Raw genomic sequence first — 12,562 nt, forward strand, 5'->3', positions numbered from 1 at the left:
AATGTGTGTGAGCGAGCAAGTAAGCGTGTGTGAGAGAGCGGGTGTGAGCTCTCGTCAGCGTGTGTGAGAGAGCGGGTGTGAGTCCACATCAGCGTGTGTAAGACAGCATGTTGAACCCGTGTCAGCGTGTGTGAGTGAGCGTGTAAACCCGCGTCAACGTGTGTGAGGGAGTGGGTGTGAGCCCGCGTCAGTGTGTATGAGTGAGCAGGTGTGAGCCCGCGTCAGCGTGTGTGAGAGAGCGGGCATGAGTGTGCCCGTGACCTTCGTCTACACTGAGAGGGGCCAGGTCTCAAGGGCTCTTCATGGGAGCAGCTGCTTCCTGCGGGCAGGTCAGACTTTGGGGAGGTGTGACAGTCCCCTGGCCGACCCTTTTGTCCTTTAGGTGTCTGTCACCGTGGCACCTCCTCACAGAAGCCTTCCCTGAGCCCCCAGCACCATCTTTCGTGTCCCCCTATCAACATTCCCCGAGGGGCCCTTACCCCAACCCGTGACCTCACCTTCACTCTGCCCGCCAGCCCCCTGTTTTGTGGTCCCTGCTGCGTCCCCAGCGCCCAGTCCGGGCCTTGCATAGAGGACACCCCGGGGCCCTGTTTGTCCAAGGCAAGAAAGAATTTGTGGCTGTGTCCACATGTCTTCTACCTGACACACTCTTGGGCTCTGAGCCCTGCCTGCTCTGGGACGGTGATGTCACTGTGGGCCTGTCACTTCTCTCTCCTACAGAGTCAGCCCCCTTGCACTTCTACTTCATGGTCACAGATGGTGGCAAAGGCCTCATCTGAGTTTGGAGACACCCACTGTCCCTGGAACTGGGAAGCTTGGGACTCCGAAGACAAGTGGCATGGGTCAGCCAGCTCCTGCCTGGCTGCTGAGCGTTTGTGGGCATGCACTCGGCTCTCCGTCCACGGGTGTGGCCAAGTGTGTTTGTGGATATGGGTCTTCTCAGCACCAGGGTTGTGTGTCTGTCTCCACTCATGTCTGGGATGTTTGTGTCCCTGTGCATCTGTCCCCGGGTGTCCACCCAGGGCGTGCAGTATCTCTGTGTCCTGTGTGACTGTGTTTATGTGATAACCTTTTGGGGTCACCAACTTTGAGAATCCATCGTAAGCTCCAGCTTCCTTCTCAAAACTGCTTTCAGTTGTCAGACTCCCAACAGCAGGCAGTTTCAAGAGTTATCACAAACCCCTGGGACACCACAGGGGCCCAAGAACCCCCGGGGGCTACGAACCAGCAACCCAGCTCCCCACTGCACTTGACTGTTAGGGACAGGACCCAGAGGGCAGGAGTCTTGAGAGGAAGCGGCAGCGGGTGCCCCAGTCGCTGCTCATCGCTCTTTCTCTATGCTCCCAGGTGCCAGGGCCCCCAGGTTTCCAGGCCAGCCCGCCCCCCACCCTCCTTCCAGCGCCCTCAGGGGGCACTGGCTGGCCGGGAAGGGCAGGCACCCGGGCGCATCCTAGGGGACAGAAGGGCGCACGCCGGGAGTGTGGCTCTGGAGCCCCGCGGCCCCCGCGCGGCGCGCCGCCCCCCGCGCCCGCTCCCTCCTCCCTTCTCCTCCTCCCCCCCCCCCCCCCCGCGCTCTCTGCCTCCCTCCCTCCCTCCCTCCCTCCGCGCTCAGAGCTGCGGCTGGAGCCGAGCGCGCCGCGTCGCCCGCCGCCGCCGGTGCGGAGCGTGGGGAGCACTCGGCCGCAGCCCTCGCCTGCCGCGGAGGGTCGCGCCCGGCGCCTCCGGCCAGGCCGCCCTGTGCCCGGGCCTTTCCGTCCTTGGAGCGGATCGTTGCCCGCCGGGCGTCCGCCTGCAGCGACAGCAGCCGCTGGAGCCGAGGCCGCGGCGTCGGCCGTGCCCAGGACCTGGTAAGTGGTGCCCGGGGCGCGCAGGCAGGGGCGGGCGGGGCGGGCAGCCCGGCAGGTGGCGCGGCCCGCAGGTGGGGGGACGCGGGTCCCCGCCCACGGCACCTGCGCCCCGCGTCCGGCCTGCGTGTCCTTGCCGCGCCTCGCGTCACCCCGGGGACCCTGGGCCGGCGGGCAGCGCCCCGCACCCCGCGCCCCGCATCCCGCGCGCACGCGCATCTGCGCCCGGGGGGGAAGAAAAGGCCGCCGGGGGCTGCGGGCGGGGTCCTGGGCGGGCACAGTCTGGGCGCCCGGGCCTGGGCCAGAGCCAGGCTGCGCCGAACGCACCTTCCCGGAGTCTCTTGACACCCCCTCCCCCCCCTCCATGCCCTCACACTGTGTCATCTTCCCCCAACACGCTGAGAAACCCTCACACGTTCCCACACTGCCCCCCGCATGCCCACACGGCTGCCCTGCAGACCCTGCCGCGGGGTCCGGGCAGTGCAACAACGAGCCTCCCTGGCCACACTTGGGTAACTCCTTTTCTATCCCTCCACGCGAAGCTGTCCACCCCCTCCTCACCTGTGTGACCTTGGCCAGATGGCTTCTCCGCCCAGCCTCAGCGTTCTCTAGGTTTAGGATTCTGGAATTTGGAGGCTGGTATGGCATTTCCCAGAGGAGGGAGCCCTGGGTCTCCGCCTCGGACAGTCAGGTTCTCTCTCTAGGACCCGGTCTCTTTCCTTCTGCCGTCCCTGCAAGCTTAGCAGCTGGCCGGCTGACGAGGGGTGGCAGGCAGGACGGGGGCATGGCCCAGGGCCGATCTGTAGGGATCCTTGGAGTGAGGGTGGGTGAGAGGTTGGGGGAAGGTGTGGAGACACTCCCTCACCAAACAGGACAGGGCCACTATCCCTCAACTAAGAGCTTGACAACCCGGGTCCAGGCAGCTGAGTGGGGCCCCTAGGCATTCCTGACCCTCAGACCTGAAGTGGGTCCCTGCCGGCCAAAGTGTCGACTCCAGCCTTGACCCCGGCCATCCCAACCTCCCCTGGCTGCCAGCCTGGAAGGCATCCCCCTCGTTGCCCGCTAGCTCTGTGCCCTCCCCACTGCCCTCTCCCTTTAGTGGTCTGTGAGCATTTTAAGGCAGGGACCTCTTGAGTGCCCAGCACAGGCCCGGCTCAGAGTGGGTACAGGTTTCGGTGCGGCACGTTCACGACCTTGACCTCACTGAATCTGCAGAATCACCCAGTGAGGAAGGCAAGGCTGGGATCTTTGTTCCCATTTTTCAGTCGGGATAATTGAGGCCTCAAGCGGGGAGGGGTCCTGGCCCTACATTGACTGGCTGGGTGGAGAGCTGGGGACGCTGCCAGCAGCCTGGTGGGGCAGAGTGCCTCCCACGTGTCCCAGCACCATTGTAAGCACCTTCCTGGACTCCCCCCACCCTCCCCCCCCCGCCCCCCGCCCAGCTGAGTCTCTCCGTCAACACCACTGTTTGCATCTCCCCCTTTCACAGTTGAGGAAAGCAAGGCCAGGTGGCTGCTGAGGAGGGAGCCGGGAACCCCTACCAGAACCGGCCCGCAGAGTAGAGGGCTGAGGCACTGCCAAGGCCTTGGCCTGGCAGAGGGTCTGAGGGTGGAGCTGGCCCCTGGACAGGGAGCCAATTGGAAGGGGCCGGGCGGTTTCGGTCCCAGGGCATGGATCGTCCCTGCTGTTGGCCTGGAGGAGAGGGAAGGCCAAGGACACAGCTAGTCTTGATCAAATCAACCTGGTCCCTGCCCAGCGCTGCCAGGTGGTTTGAGCGAAGGGGCAGGCGGCTCTGGCACAGAAGTGTGGGGGGGACGGGTGGGGAGGGGTAACGCAGGCAGATGGAACCGGGGTGGCGTGGGAGGGGGCTTTGCGCAGAGCCAGAAGGAAAGCCATTCCTTGGGGAAGGAAGCCCCCGAGGCTAAGAGCACTCTGGGTAGAGAGCTACAGCGGGTAGCAGAAATGCTACGGCAGGGCCCTGAGGGGCACAGAAGGTTGGTCGGAGGTGTCTTGGCCCAGGCAGGAGCTCCGTTTTGGTGCCAGCTCTGGGCCCGATGGTCTTCGTGACCTTGGCCAAGTACCTTCCCTGCTCCAGGCCTGGAGCTTTGGAGGTTGAATCATTTGTGAGCGAGTGGGGAGAGGCCAGGCCCCGAGTCAGTGAGTGCTCTCCACCCCAGCACATCTTCTCCCAGCCCAGGAAGGCAGCCAAGGGTGCTGGGGTCAGCTTCGGTCCCTCCGCCTCCCCCAGCGTAGCTTATAGAGAGGGGCCCCTTGCCTTCCCGGTGGCCAAGGTGAGGGCGCCCTGGGTCCCCGGGGGCTTCGAGAGCTGAGCTTCAGCTGGTTCTCCTGAAGCCAGCAAAGCCAGGCCCGGCTTCCTCCTCCTCCTTACAGATCAGGTTGTCAGCACATAGGCGGGCTATGCATTGCACTCCCTTCCAATTCTAAACCGAGGGCTGCCGTCTCCGGCAGAGGTTACAGGCACATTCAGTAATGTCAGTAATGACGGTAATAGTGATGGCACTCGTCTTGCGCCAGACAGCGTTCTCAGTGCTTCACACACATCGCCTCGCTTCATCGAAACCACAACCAGTGAAGCAAGAGCTGTTACTGTCCCCATTTTGCAGGTGAGGAGACTGAGGCCCGGAGGGGTTAGGCAACACGCCCAAGGTCACGCAGCCAGCAGGTGGCAAAACCAAGATTGGAAGGCAGACCACCAGTGGTACACATGAGCTGATTGTCGCGGGCACTTCCTCTGTGAAGGAGCAGTCTCAGTGCGTGTCAGTGGCAGCTGACAGATGGGGACCTGGGCTGTGGCACCAAAAGCAGATGCTCACCTCTAACCGATGGCGCGCTGCCCCGGGGCCTCGCCAGTGCCATCTGTGAGATGGGCTCAGGAGCCAGGCTCCGGCTGTCTCTTTGCTGGGGAGGGCAGGCAGAGACCTGGAATGTGCAGATGTCTCCTCCACAACCCCCCCTCCCCGCCCCGTCATTTCCCGGAAGCCACTTCTTCGGCCGAGGCTCCGGCTCCTCACCGCTCCTCGCTTCTCTGCCCCGCCTGAGCAGGCAGAAGCCAGGCCAAGTGGCGCCCGGCGGGAGAGCCCTCCCCTGCCTATGCACCTTCTGTTGGGTGGGAGGTGCTGGAAGGTGGCCTGGGGTACAGCCTGGGGAGCGGGATCTGGGCCCACACGTCACCAGGAGGGAGGGAGAGAGGATCCCAGATCCGGCAGTAAAGGCTGGGCGTCCTGAACTGCCAAAGTTGGGAAGGGGAAGAGGCTGAGGTCTCATGGCCGAACCCAAGCCAGAGGTGTGGGGGTGAAGTGGCAAGGCCCAGGTGGGAAGAAAGGGCTGGAGGTTTCTCCTGACCCCCACCTCTGGGGACCGGAACAAGAGGTTTCCAGAGGGCTGCCCGGTCAGTGTTACTGGGGAGCACCTTATCTGAAGTGGTCCTGAGCCTGCTTTGGGTTCTGCGGATGGGCCCCTCAGTAAGACGGGACCTTTTCACTCAAATGCGAGGCTCTTGCCTGCAGCTACGATCTCAAGGCACCGCCTACAGCCTCGCCGTCCAGTGCAGTAACCACTAGCCGCAGGTGGGAATTTAATTGAAATGAAGTAAAATTAAAGGGTTAGGGCCTCTCAGTCACACTAGCCACGTTTCAGGTGCTCAGTGGCCGCACGTGGCCAGTGGCTACTGTATCAGACAATGCACATAGAGAGCACTTCCTTCATTCCAGAAGGTTCTGTCACGCAGCACCACTTCAGGGCCACTGCAGGGCAGACCCCAGTCCTCACCCAGACCCCGAGCTCACTCCCCTGCCCGTCCCCCGTTGGCCCCCTGAAAGGGAGCGGGCCGGCTGGGTGTGGACACCTCAGGGCGGTGTCTGGGGAGTCTGGGGGCCTTGTCCACAATTGCCAAGGGCTGGCCCTGGTGCCCCGACAAACGAGGCCCCGGCACGCTAGCTTGGGGCAAATCTGGAGCCGGCCCCACTCCCTTCTGATGAGGCTCCTGCCGTGTGCTCAGGCTCGCTCACCTGGAACATGCCGGCGGGGCCCAGGCGGCTCCGCACAGATGGGCGAGGCTCTTGGGTTTCAAAAAAAAAAATAACGTTTGTGTCTCTCCATTTAAAAATAATGCTCTTAACATGCATGCTGTTTATAGAAGATTCATAAAACCCAGAGAAGTAGAAGACGTAGGAACCCCCCTCGGTCCTATCGCCAAAATGCAAGCCAGTGTTTCCATCTTATAGGACTCGTTGCCACGCCGCTTTCCTTGCATAGGCTATTTATTTTCACATTACTGTAATTATACCATGGGCACAATTGTGTAATCTATTTTTTACTTTACATAAGCAGTTTCTTTATTAATATAATCCCTTCCTAAATGAATTTCTTCAAAATGGATATGGTTTAATTTTTTTTTTAAGATTTTGAAAGCCGTAAGTGCTTCTTGCAAAAATCAAGAGAGAGCTCGAACTGTGCTCATTTGCCCATTCGACGGCGACGTATCAAGCACCCAGGATGTATCCAGGAGGGCCTCAGGACTGTAATTACAATGTTTAATGGCTGAATAATATTCTCTCAAGAGATTATAACTCGCTTAATTATTTGGCTATTTGTGGAGATCCAGGCAGTCGGATCCGTTTTGCTGTCATCCTTGAGGCTCTGCGGACAGAAGCTCATTCTGCCAAATTGTTCTCCAGAAGGGCTCTTCAGTACATCCGAAAGCCTGGCCCACTGAAGCCTTGCCAGCCTTGGGTATTATAATCAAACAACCTGGCATAAATATCTGGGGCCAAAATATCTACTTCGATATCGGTTTCTTCCATGGCTCCTGAGAGTGAGCATTTTTCCACGGGTTTACTAACTGTATTTCTCTTTTCTAGTGATGCGTCTTTTCCTCACCTGGTATTTTCCCGGTGGGTTTGAATAAACTTTCCACGTGAAGGATGTCGACAATGTAGCACACTTGTTCCAAGTCACTTTTAAAATTCTTTGCTCTTTGCCTTTGAATTTTTTCTTGTACCAGGTGAACACTTTCTATGCCACATTTTTGGGGGATTTCTTCCCCTGCTTCTGGGCTTACAAAATCCCTGACAAAACCCTGAGAGCTATCCATTTCTGGGTTTGCCCTGCACGTGTGTGTGAGTGCGTGTAGTTGTACTTTTAAGATTTTTAACCCTTTCATTCGAGGGTGGACAAGCTTTTTCCACAAAGGGTCAGATAGTATTTTCCCCTTGGCAGGCCACACAGTCTCCGTCCCGAATGCAGACAGGACAGAAATGAATGGGCGTGGCCCTGTGCCAATAAAACTTTATTCACAAAAACACTTGGCTGCCAGATTTGGCCCTTGGGCCATGGTTTACCAAACCTTGTTCAAATCCAAAGGAAATCTGTCTTGGGGAATTATAGGAGGCGAGGATCTAAGGTACACTGTTTTCCTGAGGGCCAACCCATCATCCCTGTTTCTTTTATCAAATGATTTGTCACCCAGCTGATGTGTGATGCCTCCTTAGTCCAGACGGATTCTGACGTGCGGGAGGGTCTGTTTTGGAGCTGTCTGTCCCATTCTGTGGACCCGTCTGTGGGCTCATGCCTTTTATCTTTTAATACCTAACCTGCAGTCACACCTTAGCAATCTTAAAGCAAAACAAACCTCTTGCTTTCCACAGACGCTGTGGATTTTCCTCACAGAGATACACAGGGGGAGGCGGGTGTGGGCAGGAGAGTGTGATCAGAAGCAAAGGCTCACAGCTGAAGATGGCCAGACAGCCCAGGAGCACCAGAGCCTCCTGATTAAGAAACAGAGAAGCAAAGCTGGCAACCCAGGAGGGGACAGGGAGATGTGGGGATCACCGCGGGCCGCCCCCACCCTGGCTGCCGGGGACGCAGACGACGGGGCTTTGGTCTTTTTGCTTTTCTTTGGGAGTCGCGTCTCTGGCTTGCCCCGGAGGAAGGAGTATTGGAAAGAGCCACCGCAGTCAGGGTTCCCCCTCACTGGCCTGGGAACACCGTGGGTCCCTTCACCGTCCCCATCCTGGGAATCCCCGCGCGCTGCCGTTTTGGCACAAACCCTGAACGCGGGTCGAGGCGCGGGAGCAGACACCTTCGGCTTGACGAGGTGATCGCCGGGACCCCTCGATGGCGGCCCGGGACGTGACCCAGTCACGTCGACCAGCCCTACGGAACGCGCTCGGCGCCCTGGGCGCATAGGATGGCGAGCGGCCTGGGCACGTGCCTCCCGGGCCACGTTCGTGCCTCCTCCCGCCCCGCCCGGTCCAGGGGACCTTCCCTGACTCCCGTCCCCTCAACGGGCTTCAGCTCTGCTCTTCCTGGAAGACCTCGGGGCCAAATTTCCCGTCTTGCTTTAGAGCCACAGGCGTGGGAGGGGTGCACTGGGTCCAGGGACAGGGCAGTCTGGGCTCCTCGGGCTACTGGGGTCCGCGAGTGCTGCCCCCTGGGTGGGGTGACCCCCGCGGTCAGAGGGAGGCTCATACCTGAGTGGCCCCGCGCCGGCAGCGGGACCAGAGCATGGGGCACGGGCACGGGCCCCTCGAGGGCGGCCGCCACCCCATCTGTTCCCTCCTTCCCGCGGCCCCTGGCTCCTGGCTGATGGGCTGTGGTGTGGGGTGCGCCGAGGGGGAGACTCAGACACCACCTTGTTGTCACCGTCCAGCGGTCCCACCGTGAGACGGGTCCTCCTGCCTTCACACCAGCCCTCGGTCCCTCTCGGCACCTCCCAGGCCTGCAACAGCTTTGCGGCATCCTCTCAGGGCTTTGTGGGAAATGCTTCTGGATTTGTGTGCCGGTCCTCCGCCAGACATAGGCTTTCAGGACCTGGCAGGGCTTGATCTGTGTGATTCAGATAGCAGCCAGGCCCCTGGTGAGCCTTAGGTCCTGCCCTGGTCGCTAGACCCAAGCCTGGAGCCCTCGCAGAGGCCCCTCCCCCGACTGCAGCCTCCAAGGCACCGTCTCCTCCATCAGTGTATTGGGCAGCGGGCCTCCGAAGTCAACCTGGAAAGGTGGCGGGAACACTTTGGTGTGCCAGTTCTTTGCGTCTGGGTCACAGAAGGCCAGCTGGGCTCAACTCCCATCTTTAGTCTGAACATGTCTTCTCTGCTCCAGCCAGCACCCTTGCCACTCCACAGCCAAAGGAAAGGCCAAGGCCAAGGTCTTTTCTGAGTGCTCAGAATGACCCGTGTCTAAGTGGCGATGGTCTTGGTCAGTTCATTCTCCACGTTGAGTTAGCTTTATGGACCTGACTTGAACCTCTAGCCTGAGTTTGCCCACAAGTCTCCCATCCCCCACTGGGGCCTGGTCTTCTGGACTCTTACTGGCCACGGGGACGTGGGTCTCCTTCTTCAACAGTCCTCCTGGCCCCTGACTTTGACCCAGTGAGTGTTCCCAAGGGCTTCAGCCTGTTTCCAGAAACCAGATCCTCTCCCCATCAGGACCCACAATGGGGCCTGCATGGACCCTACCCCCAGGGGACACCTGTGTTTCCTGACAGTCTCCTTGTCTAGTCAACCCTGGGCCTGCAGTGTCCCGTGGCCTTCAGCTGTCTATAGTTTCCTTAGTTACTTGCCTAGGCCTTGGGTGCTTGCAGTGGCTTACAGCTGCCTTTGGGGATTGGAAGCTGGCAGGGACAGCCAGCCCAGTACCACGGACAGAGCTGGGGAGACTTGTGGGGAGGATTGGGATCGGGCACTCCTCATTCTGTCCCTGTGTTCTCTATGAAGGCCTGGAGGGCAGGGATCTGCTACCTCCCAGACCCCAGATGTATTTTCTCTGCTCCTTTGTGGGCTGGAGAAATGCCCCAGAGGCAGCCGTGGTGTTTCTGGGTCCCCTCCTGCCTGCTACTCCTGAGACCACACGCCAGGCCACGCTCTGCCCTCTGCGGGGCAGGCCCGGGACCTCACTACCCGCCAACTGCTCGTGGGATAAAGCAGGAGGGGCGTGGGCCAGAGTGTGCCAGACCACGGGTATGGGGGGAGGGGGCGGCTGGCTCAGGCTCCCTGCTGCAATGCAGTTCTCTCCTGAGCAGCCCGCTGTAATTGGATAATTAGTGTCATTATGCTTCCTGCCCATCAGCTCTCCTCTCCTGCTCTCTCGCACTCTCCTTTTCCAGCTCTCGCCTTCTCTGGCAGGAAGACAGATGACTGCCTTCCCCAGGGGAGAGTGGTGACCCCCACAACGACACTTCAAGGCCCCAGCCAGAAAGGGGCTTCCGACTTCCCTCTGGGACCCAAGGGCACCTGGTGCTCTGAGAGCCACCCGTGTGGGAGTGTGGACTTCCCTCCAGAAGCATCCTGGGGAGCCAGCTGTCCCCACAGGACCTAGCACTCTCCAGGAGAGATTCGCGGCCCTGGCCAGCTTGAGGATGGCCCCAGAAATGAGGAAGCCTCTGAGCATTGCATACAGCCAGCCCCTGACCAAGTGGAATGTTCTGGCCTCACTAGTGGAGCCGGGTTCTGACCTATGACTCCTGGGGTCCAGATGGGCTCAGAGAGAACTCAGGGCTTCAGGGCGGATGGAGGGCGGGTGGGTGTGGCAGGTAGATGAGTCAACAGGGGGCATTCCCTTCATCGTCTTCCTGATGGAGACCTGACGGGCACCAAGAAACCCTCCAGGAAAGAAGGTGCCCTGGCGACCTTGTTAGGTATGCGGGCACGGTGTCTCCCTGTCCTCAGCAAGGAGGAACAGTGATCCACTTCCCAGACTCAAAAATGGACACCCAGAGAGGTTGAGGGACTTGGGCCGACTCAGACAGCCAGGCTACAGTCCCAAGCCCTGAGGTTTACGGGGACACATTGCCTGTCTAGACACTTTGTTGAACTCTTTTAATTGGTTTTAATCATGTGTTCATTGCTTTCCCGGGGTTTCCTGGGCAGTCACTTGGCAGAGGGACAATGTAGAACTCTCTGGAGCCAGACCACTTGAGTTCACGTTGGCCTCTGCTCCTTGCTGGCTGTGTGACCTTCAGTGAGTTCTTCGGTTTCTCTGTGCCTCAGCAGTGATGTGGAGATAATCACTTAGCAGCTTAGAGGCTCATGGCACCAAGCAAATGGGTAACTCCGTAAAGCGTGGAGAAGGGTTGCCTGTGACCAGACTGCCATTCTGTCTCTCTTCAGTACTCCCATGGTTCTGTTTTCTGCTTTGGCTAGGGCTTCTAGGACCACGTTCCAATACACAGGCGAGAGGGAGCCTAGCTTCGGGTCATCGCATGTCCCAGAGAGCACATGGAAGTGTGGGCCTTTGTTAGGTCATAGAGACTTCGGGGAGACATGGGGGGAGCAGGCAGATGGCGACATTCATCCCCTTTAAGGACACAACCCTAAAGTTGGCCCTATCCCCCTTTTGTTCCATGTGTAGTCCAAGGGTAAGGTGTGTCCCTGTCCCATTTGCTTGAATGCCATTGGCCAAGACATAGTCACATGGTCATATGTAGCTGTACCGGAATTGGGGGAATGTAGTCATTTTCCTGGATGACAAGATGCCTGATTAAAAATTAAAATCCAACATTGGAAAAGAGAAACAGAAATCGGGGAATGTCTAGCAAGTCTCTGCCACAACCTCCTGGGGGTTCTTAGCACTTCCTAAAGCCATATTATATAAACAGAATGCAGATCTGGAGGCCAGGCCTTCCCCAAGTGTTTTGGCCATCCCTTCTTGTCCCTTCTGAGGGCAGGGTGGTGTCAACACCTCTGAGGAAATGCATGCTAGCATGTGGGCGACACGTAGGGAGCGGGACCACACTTCCTGCAGGTAGAGTGGCAAGAACGGTGGCAATGGCCTCCGGGAAGCCCCGCTTCTCAGCTCCTCTGGGTCCCTGCCACCTAATAGGGCAACCATCCAGCTGAGGCGGAGTGCGGGTGCTGTGGAAGGTCACTGAGGCCACACGGTGGGGGTAGGGCGTGTGCAGAACGATCTGCTCAGGCTTCCATTTCAGACAGGGGATGCTCCTGCAAGTTACAATTGCCACGGGCAGAACCATGGGCTCACCGCCAGTCGCCAGTCGGGGCAGGGGGATTCCTGCGATCACTGGACACAGCGCGAAAGGGGTGGCAAGACCCGTTTGGTTTTTCAATTGTGGTGAAATAACGCGTAACATCAAATTTGCCGTCTTCACTATTCTTTTAAGTGTCTAGCTCAGCGGCATTGAGTATATTTACTTTGCTGTGCAACTCTCCCCTCCGTCCTTCGCCAGAACGTTGCCATCTTCCCAAACTGAAACTCTGTCCCCGTTGGACGCTAACTCCCCTTCCCCTTCCCCCAGCCCCGCCCCGCACCCACCATCCTGCTTCCTGTCTCTCTGAATCCGACTGCTCTGGGCAGCCCATAGGAGCGGAGTCCTCCGGTATCTGTCCTTTCGTGTCTGGCCTCCTTCACTCAGCCGTGTGTCCGAGGCTCATCGATGTGGGAGCAGGTGTCTGCCTCCCCTTCCCTTCCAAAGCTGAATAACGATGCATTTGGTGGACAGACCACATTTTGCTGATCCATTCGTCCCTCGATGGGTCCTTAGGGTTGCTTCTAGCTACTGGGAGTCATGCGGCGTGGAACATGGGTGTGCCAATCTCTTAGAGACCCTGCTTCCAATTCTTTCGTAGGTATAGGCCCAGGCGTGGCGATCGTACACATGGTGTTTTTGATGAGCCGCTGTTTTCCGTAGCAGCTGCACTCTTTTACGTTGTCTGCAGGGGCTTGTTTTCACTGGACAATCCTGG

At 59.0% G+C, this 12,562-nt stretch overlaps 1 protein-coding gene across 4 annotated transcripts in view; it reads left to right on the forward strand.

The window, feature by feature from the left end:
* The first annotated feature begins 1,733 nt into the window (after window positions 1-1,733).
* The window catches only part of ATP2B3 (ATPase plasma membrane Ca2+ transporting 3), a 62,352-nt gene continuing 51,523 nt past the window's right edge, over window positions 1,734-12,562 (forward strand). For all 4 annotated transcript variants that reach the window (XM_023248933.2, XM_023248934.2, XM_023248935.2 and 1 more), the window contains exon 1: window positions 1,734-1,847. The gene's annotated coding sequence lies outside the window, so the exon portion shown is untranslated. The remainder of the gene's footprint in view (window positions 1,848-12,562) is intronic.

Source organism: Felis catus, chromosome X (assembly GCF_018350175.1).
Source record: "Felis catus isolate Fca126 chromosome X, F.catus_Fca126_mat1.0, whole genome shotgun sequence".
Taxonomy (NCBI): Eukaryota; Metazoa; Chordata; class Mammalia; order Carnivora; family Felidae; genus Felis; species Felis catus.